Source organism: Gossypium hirsutum, chromosome A01 (assembly GCF_007990345.1).
Source record: "Gossypium hirsutum isolate 1008001.06 chromosome A01, Gossypium_hirsutum_v2.1, whole genome shotgun sequence".
NCBI lineage: Eukaryota > Viridiplantae > Streptophyta > Magnoliopsida > Malvales > Malvaceae > Gossypium > Gossypium hirsutum.
Genome location: NC_053424.1, coordinates 25,611,727 through 25,621,140, shown reverse-complemented (window position 1 = coordinate 25,621,140; position 9,414 = coordinate 25,611,727). Strand labels below are relative to the sequence as shown.

The 9,414-nt window shown below is 32.5% G+C and overlaps 2 long non-coding RNA genes across 2 annotated transcripts; both read left to right on the top strand.

The window, feature by feature from the left end:
* Positions 1–583: 583 nt before the first annotated feature.
* LOC121220982 (uncharacterized) lies at positions 584–6,913 on the top strand. Its single transcript, XR_005918305.1, has 3 exons — positions 584–807; positions 2,377–2,478; positions 6,854–6,913. It is a non-coding gene; the product is annotated as an uncharacterized lncRNA (long non-coding RNA).
* A 380-nt stretch (positions 6,914–7,293) lies between these two features.
* Positions 7,294–8,735, top strand: LOC121220980 (uncharacterized). The gene is made up of 5 exons (XR_005918299.1): positions 7,294–7,326; positions 7,407–7,607; positions 7,688–7,780; positions 7,858–7,959; positions 8,115–8,735. It is a non-coding gene; the product is annotated as an uncharacterized lncRNA (long non-coding RNA).
* The last annotated feature ends 679 nt before the right edge of the window (positions 8,736–9,414 follow it).

The window sequence follows — 9,414 nt, the reverse complement described above, 5'->3', positions numbered from 1 at the left end:
TGCTCTCGAAGCCAAAGAAGAAAGGAGTGGCCGGTAAATAGACATAATACGTATAAATGTATTTCTAATTCTTTCTTGTCTTTTTCTGCTCAACGGTGTGTTAGATGTTATGAGAATCAATTATATTAGGCAGTTTATGCTGTTTATAAACGATAACATTTTCAAGAACTATTGTTAGCATAAAATTTAATGGCGTCGGCCAAGTACTTAAAAAAACCCGACTTGGTTAATAGTTTCCAAGTTCATGTACTAGTTAGGTCTGAAAAAAGTTCAGGCACGAGTTAGGTATAAGTTGTCAAGTTTAAAGGCTAAAGTATATATTAATTTTTTTTAGGACTTATCAATGTTCTATTGGCTGCCAACATAAAATTTAACAGCGTTAGCTAGGTACCTAAAAAAATACCAATTTGGTTAACGGTTTCCACGTTTTGGTACTAGTTAGGCGCAAAAAAAATGTTTAGATACCAATTAGGTACAAGTTGTTAAGTTCAGCGGCTAAAATATACATTAACCCTTTTATAAAAATATAAAAATAATGCCATAGCTGCACCATACGTTGCATACTCCTTTGAGGTTCTTTTATACCATTTCAATATGTCAATGCCTTAGCAATTGATGTCTTTATACGTTGTAGATTTAAATCTTTTATTGCCTTGATATTCTTTAGTTACTACTGTAATTATAGATAGGATCAGTAATGGCTTTCGCATCTGTTTCCTTGGTGTTGTAGGTGATTCAAGTGCAGGCATATAAAACCCATTGGAGTGCCTCTTTTCTAGCAGTTTGGCATCAAATTATCAAATTAAGGTATGTACTGATGCTGATAATCAAGCAAACCTTATGCTAAGTTTGCAACCTAATTAGATAACCATGGGTTCCATAGCAAGACAACCAACTCTTGAGTTATATTCAAAGTTTTAAATGGTAGGAGATTTTAGTATAATTATAATATAATTTTTTTTGTGAGACTGCAAAACATCTCCGCTTACCAACAAGTTTTAAATTGTGGAAACCTGGCTTACCAAAGAAGTAGGAGATGGATAAAAAGAAATGAAAGTTATAGAAATAGAAAGGGGCGAAATGGATTGGATGATGCGCATTTGATAAATAAAGACAAAAACAAATAGGTATTGAGAGATTAAAAATGATAGAAATGGCCTACCTATCTTTCCTTGTAAGCTAGCAAATAATTAATACTAATGTTTAACGCCTCGGTCAAGGATATTAAAATTGTTGGGTTGCTTTCTCTTTTGTATTTGACCATCATTTATTTTATTTTTTTTCTTAATAGTTGGGAATTTTTGAGTATTTTAATTTGGTTTTAACGTTAAGATTTTTTTTATTTGGTGTATAGAATCCGTCACGTATATTTACAAGTTGTTTAAAAAATTATTACATTTGAATTTGAAGGTGACTAATTGATTTATTTAAATATGAATCTTGAAGAATATATTAAAGAAATAATAGAATTAGTAGAATTAATTAATTTTACTTTGTTGATTGAACTAATTCAAAATTTTATAAAATCGAATTAAATAAATTTATTACATTTAAATCAAGATTCTAATTTTATTTAAGCATAATAAAATTAGAATTTTTACAGAACACTAAAAATGTTGAAGCTGAACTTCCGTATTGGGCCAATTAGTTAAGCGTAAGATATTTGGATTTGAGCTTCTAAATTAATGAGTTGGGTGATTTTGTTGATTAAATCATAATTAATTTTCCGACTATTGACTTGATCATGTAATTTGAGTTATAATTAATTATTTGAAATTTATTCAACTCAAACTATTTATTAAATTATTTTATCATTATAAAATTTGAAAAACTGAAACATTTTAATTTGATATTTGAAATTCTAATTAAACCTAGTCGAATATTATTGGCTTCAGCTGTGTTAAATATTTGGAGGTTGGATTTGAATTTTTAATTAAGATGACAAAATATATTTGAATAGTACATAAATTGGCATCTTCCTTCCCCTCTGTGTTTTCTTTTACCTTTTTTGCTCATCACAAAATATTTGACTACTTCAGCCAATGAATGACAAGAATAATATTCAATGTGAAAACATTTCATTTTCATATATCTGCCTTCATTTTCCTCTCTTTTAATTGCCAATAGTTTAAATCATATAGGTAATTATCAAATTATTAGTATTTTTTTCTTATAATTATAAAAGTTACAAACAAGTATCTAATCATTCGATTTTTTTTGTTCATTTTCATTAACTATCACTAAGTAGTAATAAAAAGATAACGTAAAAAAATTAACATGATTTCTCAATATTTTGACTAAAATATTAATTTATTATATGATTAAAGACTATCTTTTTGACTAAAAGTATATATTTAATACTTTATGATCATAAAGTTAGTGGGATTTGAATTTGGCTGGAGGGATTCCTGCTCAGTTGGCAAATTTGGTAGCTTTCATACACTAAAGCAATACACAGAAAGCCTAGATAGCCAAAAGGTTAGTTAATCTTTTATTTTCTCTTTTTTTTTCGTTTTTTAAATTACTATTCATGTTTATCCTTAGATTATTTTTCATGTGATTTTTTTTCTATGTGATTTTTTTCCCATGTGATTTTCCATAATCTCAAAATTTTATTTTTATTAGACTTGATTCAAACTTTTATAAATTAGTCTTGATTCAAAATAACCATAATTGAGCAGACATGATGGACTTAATTCAAAATAAATAATTAACCTTAAACTTGTAAATTTAATCTAATAACCAATTCTTCACTTCCCTTGTGTTTTCCCATCAACACAATCACAATCCCATCAACGTAGATATATATCATATCTTACATAATTTACATAACTTACATTATACATAAATATATATCATATCTTACATAATTTACATAATTCGGATAACTTACATAATTTACATAACTTACATAATACATAAATATATATCATATCATAACTTACATAACTTAATTATAGTTATAAATAAAAAACTTACCCGTGTAATTTGTTATCAACTTTAGATTTCAAGAACTACGAAATGGATAGGAGTTGGATGAATTTGTCAAGGGTAAGCAATGCCTATCGAAATGGAGTACAAACTTTTCTAAATTTTGCATTTCAAAATGCAAGCCAAGAGAATATGATTCTTTGCCCGTGTAAGAAGTGTGGCAACATCAATTGGCATTTTCGTGAAGTTGTATACGAACATCTAATTGTTGATGGTTTTATTCGGGGGTATAAAAAATGGATTTTCCATGGAGAGTGTACATCTAGTGGAACTTCTTCAACGATTAATCTGACTTATCCTGATACTGCTTACCATCATTATGTTAGACAAGATAACATGGAAGGTATGTTGCGGGATGCATTTAATATGCACAGTCATGGCGAGCAATCGTTTCCACCTGACTTTATTACATTCGATGAGTGTAATATTGGTGGAAATGTTTTTTGCGAAATAGGAACAAGTGCACCAGATGAGGAGCCAAATGAAGAAGCGGCGAAGTTCTACAATTTACTTAATGAAATGAACGAAGAACTTTACGAGGGATCAAAATATTCAAAATTGTCCTTCTGCATTCGTCTATTCCACTTAAAATGTTTGGGAGGGTGGACCAGAAACTCTTTTACAATGCTACTAGAGTTTCTGAGAGAGATGTTTCCGTTTGCAAAAATCCCCTAGTCTTGTCAAGATATGAAGAGACTAATAAAAGATTTGGGCCTTGGGTACGATAAAATTCATAGTTTCCCAAATGACTGCATGTTGTACTGGGGTGATCAGAAAAACCAACAGTCTTGTCATATTTGCGGTAAGTATCTTTGGATGAATGGGAATACAGAACATGTGAATACGGATGAAGGTGGGGCACAGTTAAGAAAGAAGCCAGTTAAGGTTTTGCGATATTTTCCCCTAATACCAAGACTTCAAAGGCTTTTCATGTCGTCAAAGATGGTCGATTCTATGAGGTGGCATAATGATCAACGAACCGATGATGGATTATTAAGGCATCCTACTAATTCTTTAGCTTGGAAATCGTTTGGCAGTAAATTTCCAAGCTTTGCAAGCAATCCTCAGAATGTGAGGCTTGGGCTAGCAGCTGACGGCTTTAATCCTTTTAAAATCATGAGTACTTCGTACAGTACTTGGCCTGTAGTGCTTGTTCCTTACAATTTGCCTCCATGGATTTGCATGAAGCAATCTTCATTTATTTTATCAATGATTATCCCTGGAGAGAAAGGTCCCGGAAATGATATGACAGCTATTTGCAGCCACTTATTGAAGAGTTAAAACAATTATGGTCGAGTGTTGAGACATATGATGTATTGAGAAAGGAGAACTTTAATTTACGTGCTCCCGGCTTATGCTAATTTATCAGGTTGGAGTACTAAAGGACGTTATGCCTGTCCTTGTTGTCCTGCGCAAACTTGTTCGAAGTGGTTGTATAATGGGAAGAAGTTCTCTTACATGGGCCATCGTCGATGGTTAGATGGAAATCATAAATTTAGATTTCAGAGGACTCTATTTGACGGTACTGAAGAGTACAGAGGAGCTCATGAGCAGACCGTTGGATCTGAAATCTTGTTTATGTTAAAAGATATCAACTTTAGTTATGGGAAGATGAATCAACAACCTAACACGCAAACAAAGAGAAGATCGAGGGATGGATCTGATGATGAATCTGACGAAGAGGATGATTTTAATGAGGCGGACTTGTGGAAAAAAATGAGTATTTTTTTTGAGTTGCCTTATTGGGAGGACAACATGTTACATCACAATCTTGATGTCATGCATATTGAGAAGAATGTTTGCAAGAACATAATTGGGATAATTTTAAATGTCGATGGAAAATCAAAAGACAATCTTCAGAGTCGACTTGATTTAGTTGACATGAGAATTTGGCGTGATCTTCATCCTCAAGTATTTTCGAATGGGAAATATCGGTTGCTGCATTCTATTTTTTCAATGTCAAAGAAAGAGAAAGAGGTGTTCTGCATGGTGTTGAAGGATATAAAGATCCCAAATGCATATGCGTCAAATATATCTCGATGTGTGAGTCTTAAAGATAGAAGATTATATTCATTAAAATCACATGATTACCACATCTTGATGCAAGATTTACTCCCAGTTGCTTTACGGTGTTGTATGTCAAAAAATGTGACGTCCTGTATAATTGAACTATCCAATATAATGAAAGCTATTTGTGGCAAAGTTTTGGATGTTGAAGAACTTGAGAAAGTACAGGATCGAGCCACTTTGACTTTATGCAATTTGGAGAAGATCTTTCCACCTTCTTTCTTCACTATTATGGTGCACTTGGTAATCTATCTCCCTCACGAAGTAATACTTGGTGGACCAGTTTTTTATCGATGGATGTATCCTATAGAAAGGTGCTAATTTATTTGTCAAGTATTCATTCATTCGCCTCTCTACATTTAGTTACAGCTTCTGATAAATATTGTATATCGTGTTTAGGTTCCTAAGCAAATTGAAGTCTTATTATCGCAATAAGCATTATCCAGAAGGATCAATTGCTAAAGGCTACTTGGCAGAGGAGTGCATGACCTTCTATTCTAGATATTTAGAAGATGTTGAAACACAATTGAATAGACCAAGTAGAAATGCTGGGCTCAATGATCATAACTTGGCCGAAAGTTATTTATTCCAAAGTTTTGGAGAACCAATCGGCAAAGTTGAAATTGTAGAATTAGATGATATATCGTGGATACAAGCACATCGATATGTACTTTTTCACCACGATTTAGTTGAACCGTTACGCAAGTAAGTTCTAAAATTTTCTCACATATTCGTCGTTTTGATTTGTTTATCTTCTAACCAATTAAACTTGTTTTTAACATAGTGAGTACAAACAAATTTTGAGATCTCGTACATGCTCTCGGAGATTACAACATCGAGAGATCAATAAATTATTCATAGAATCTTTTCATGAATGGTTAAGCCAAACGGTATGTAACTGAAGTTAATAAGTTACATATAATCGCAAAATTTAGTTAATCAAATAAGAATGTTTTTACATAATACATTTATAATTACTTAATTTACTTTCAATTCAATAGGTTTGGAGTGGGAAGGACGTCAATGACGAAATTAAATGGCTTTGCCAAGGTCCGAACAGAGTAATAAAAAGATATAGTGCATTCCTCATCAATGGATACAGATTTCATATAAAATATCGTGAGAGAATGAGGAGAACTCAAAATTGTGAAATTGTTGCTAATTCTTCAATTACAAGTTATGCTAGTGCTAGGGACAGTAATCCGGTTGAGGGTAATGTGGAGTATTACGGACTTCTTACCAAAATTTGAGTTGGATTACTATGGCAGATGGAAAGTTGTCTTATTTCGGTATGATTGGGCTGATGTTAATACTACTCGCGGAATTAAAAAAGATCAATTTGGTTTTACAATGGTTAATTTCTCTCGCTTGATTCACACTGGACAACAATTAATGGATGAGCCATATGTATTTTCCTCTCAAGTGAAACAAGTTTTTTATTCGAAAGATCCAACTGATGAGGGTTGGTATGTTGTACTCTGGAACACCCCTAGAGACTTGTTTGACATGGGTAATGGAAGTAGAGATGACATCACCGAAAGATCAGAAACATTACCTTTTCCAGAACAAAACTTAGATGAAAATATCCCTAGTACTAGTTCACAACATCAATGGGTTCGACATGATGTGGATGAAGATATTTACGAATAATGATGTAGTAAGATTTTACAATTTTTTAATTATATGTAATATTATAATTTTAATCTTGGTCATGTTATATAATTTAACTATTTTATATGTACTATTATTGTTGTAATTTGTCACTAAAACTTCAACTATTTTATGTGTATTGCAGGAAAAATGCGTAGAAGAAGATTATGAGATTTAAGTATTGTCCAGAATACTTAAAATTCGGAAGAAGCAAATAGTGAACAGCAGACAGTTGTTGGATCTTCGAATGTGCCGGAGACACTTGACGAGCCTGGAGAATTTCAAAGTAATGTTAAGTTCATTTTACATGTGTTGACTTTTATTATTGATTTATTTCTCAATTTTAATATAATAATAGTATATCGTTTCTCAGCTGAAAGTGGTGCAACGCGCAGAGGTCGAGGACGTACGATGCTTAAAGATTTATACGACTTAGATCCTGTTGAGCATGTCAAAGTAAGTAGAAACAGTCATGGTCAGCCTGTTGGATCTGAAGCTCGACTTTTAGCAGGCTATTTGGGCATTTTAGCACGAAATGCCAATATGTTGCCCATCAACTACGAATCATGGCATCACATGCCTGATAGCAACAAAAATCAGGCTCTCGCTAATATTAAGGTAACAAAATGTGAATGTAATTTATAATAATTTGGTTTAAGTTTCTTTTATATTTACATTCTAAACTTGTGTTTTTTTAGGAGAGGTTTGCTTTAGAGGTCTCCGATGACCATATTAAGAAGGCATTGGGTAAAAAATGGAGAGACAATAAAAGCACTTTGAAAAAACTATATTTTAAGAAAGATATAAACCTCGAGGGAAAATTGCGAAATGTCCCGCCGGGAATGCTGAAGTACCAATGGAAAGATATGGTTAGATTCTAGAATTCAAAGAAAGAAGAGGTATTACGTAATTCTAAACTCTTATAAATTTTTTGGTATATACTGTTTACTATATACGTAATAATAATTTCGTTATGTAGGACCGTGAGCGAGTTGGAACAAGCAGCAGACAAAAACAAAAATTCACGCACACGACAGGGTCGAGAAATTTTGCTCCTGTAGCTGAGGCTGAGGTATTATGAATTTATTAATTCTGTCAAATATTAATGACTTTATACTATTAAATAATATTTTTACTACTATATTGTAGGAAGTCTCTTCCGGTCAAAAAGCTGGACGTCTTCAGCTTTTTGAGATTATGCATAGGAAGAAAGATGGATCTCCTATGACATCCGAAGTTGGAGAAATTATGGTATATTTATTTAATAAAATTTGATTTATTATAAATATTTATAATGTTTAATTATAATGATTTAATTTGTCATTAGTACTTTTAAATAATGTTAAGTTATGTTGCATTCCTTTTTATAATATATTTCGTTTCTAACTTTTTAATTGATTTATTAGGAGAAACTAAAGGAGAAGAAGGCGGAGTATGAAATGATTGCTTCGACTGATAGTTCTATTAATCTTGAGAACATTGATAACAGAATTATCACTAAAGTTTAGGGTCCTGAAAGATACGGCCGGGTTCGATTTCAAGGATCTGGTGTTACCCCGACCCAATATTTTGGATCTGGCTCCCAGCAATACATGCCTTCCGGGAGTCAAGCTCAAGCTGAAGTTCAGAGGTTCAGAGACCAGATAGCTCAGATGCAAGCGAACACGGTTGAGCAAATTGCCGAGGTTCAAAGAAAATATGAAGAACTCCAGTAACAACTTAGAGCGGAGGTAGCAGATAGGGAGGCAACGACAGTAGTGAGGGAGGCAGCGGCAGCAGCGAGGGAGGCAGAGGCGAGCAGAAAGTATGATGAGCTCCAGCTCCAGCTTCAGCAGATGATGCAGATGTTTCAGCAGTCGCAAAAGCCGCCATCTTAGACATTAGTTTTCTCGTTGTAAGAATGTTTTTAACTTTGTCACATTTAACATTATTGTAAAAATATTTTAAGTTATACTTTGTTTATTAATTACATCATATATCTTTCGTTAAATTTGCAATATCATTTAGAATTAATGTTTTTGATTGTATTTTTTATGCTAAATTTGCTGTTTTTGGTTGCATTTCATGCTATATTTGTTGATTTTGGTTGGATTCAATGCAGGAAGGGTTGAATATTAGTGAAAAATGTGCATATTAAATCTACCAAAATTAGCAGTGTTTTTGGGGAAAGCGCCGCTAAAAGTCATGACTTTTAGTGGTGTTTTTCTAGATCAGTGCCGCAAAATTTTGCGGCATTTCCTATAGCGGCATTTTTTGCGGCGCTTGTGAAAACGCCGCAAATAGTTTGAGGCTAAAAAAAGCGCCGCTAAAGGTCTGTTATCTTGTAGTGATTGCTATTTTGTTGCTCTGTTAGTCATGTTATCACTTAAAAGTAGAAATAGATAGATTTTTTTTATAGAATGACTAGTTTAATATTTAATCTAAACTATATGAACTAATTTGCCCATTTTTTCAGTTGATGGGACAAACTACAACCGACTCTTAGTATAGGGGCCTCCATGGTACTTTGACATAATCCTACTTATCCTTTAATTCCATGTTACTTACATTAAAGAAACTTTAAAAAAAAATCCAAATCATCACTTAACAACACATATGGATAGAATTTTTAATGAAAGAGTCGATTTGTAATTTTTTCTAATATATAGGGGTTGATTTGTCTATTTTTGAGTAAATGGGGAAAAATGCAATTTACCTCCTAATACA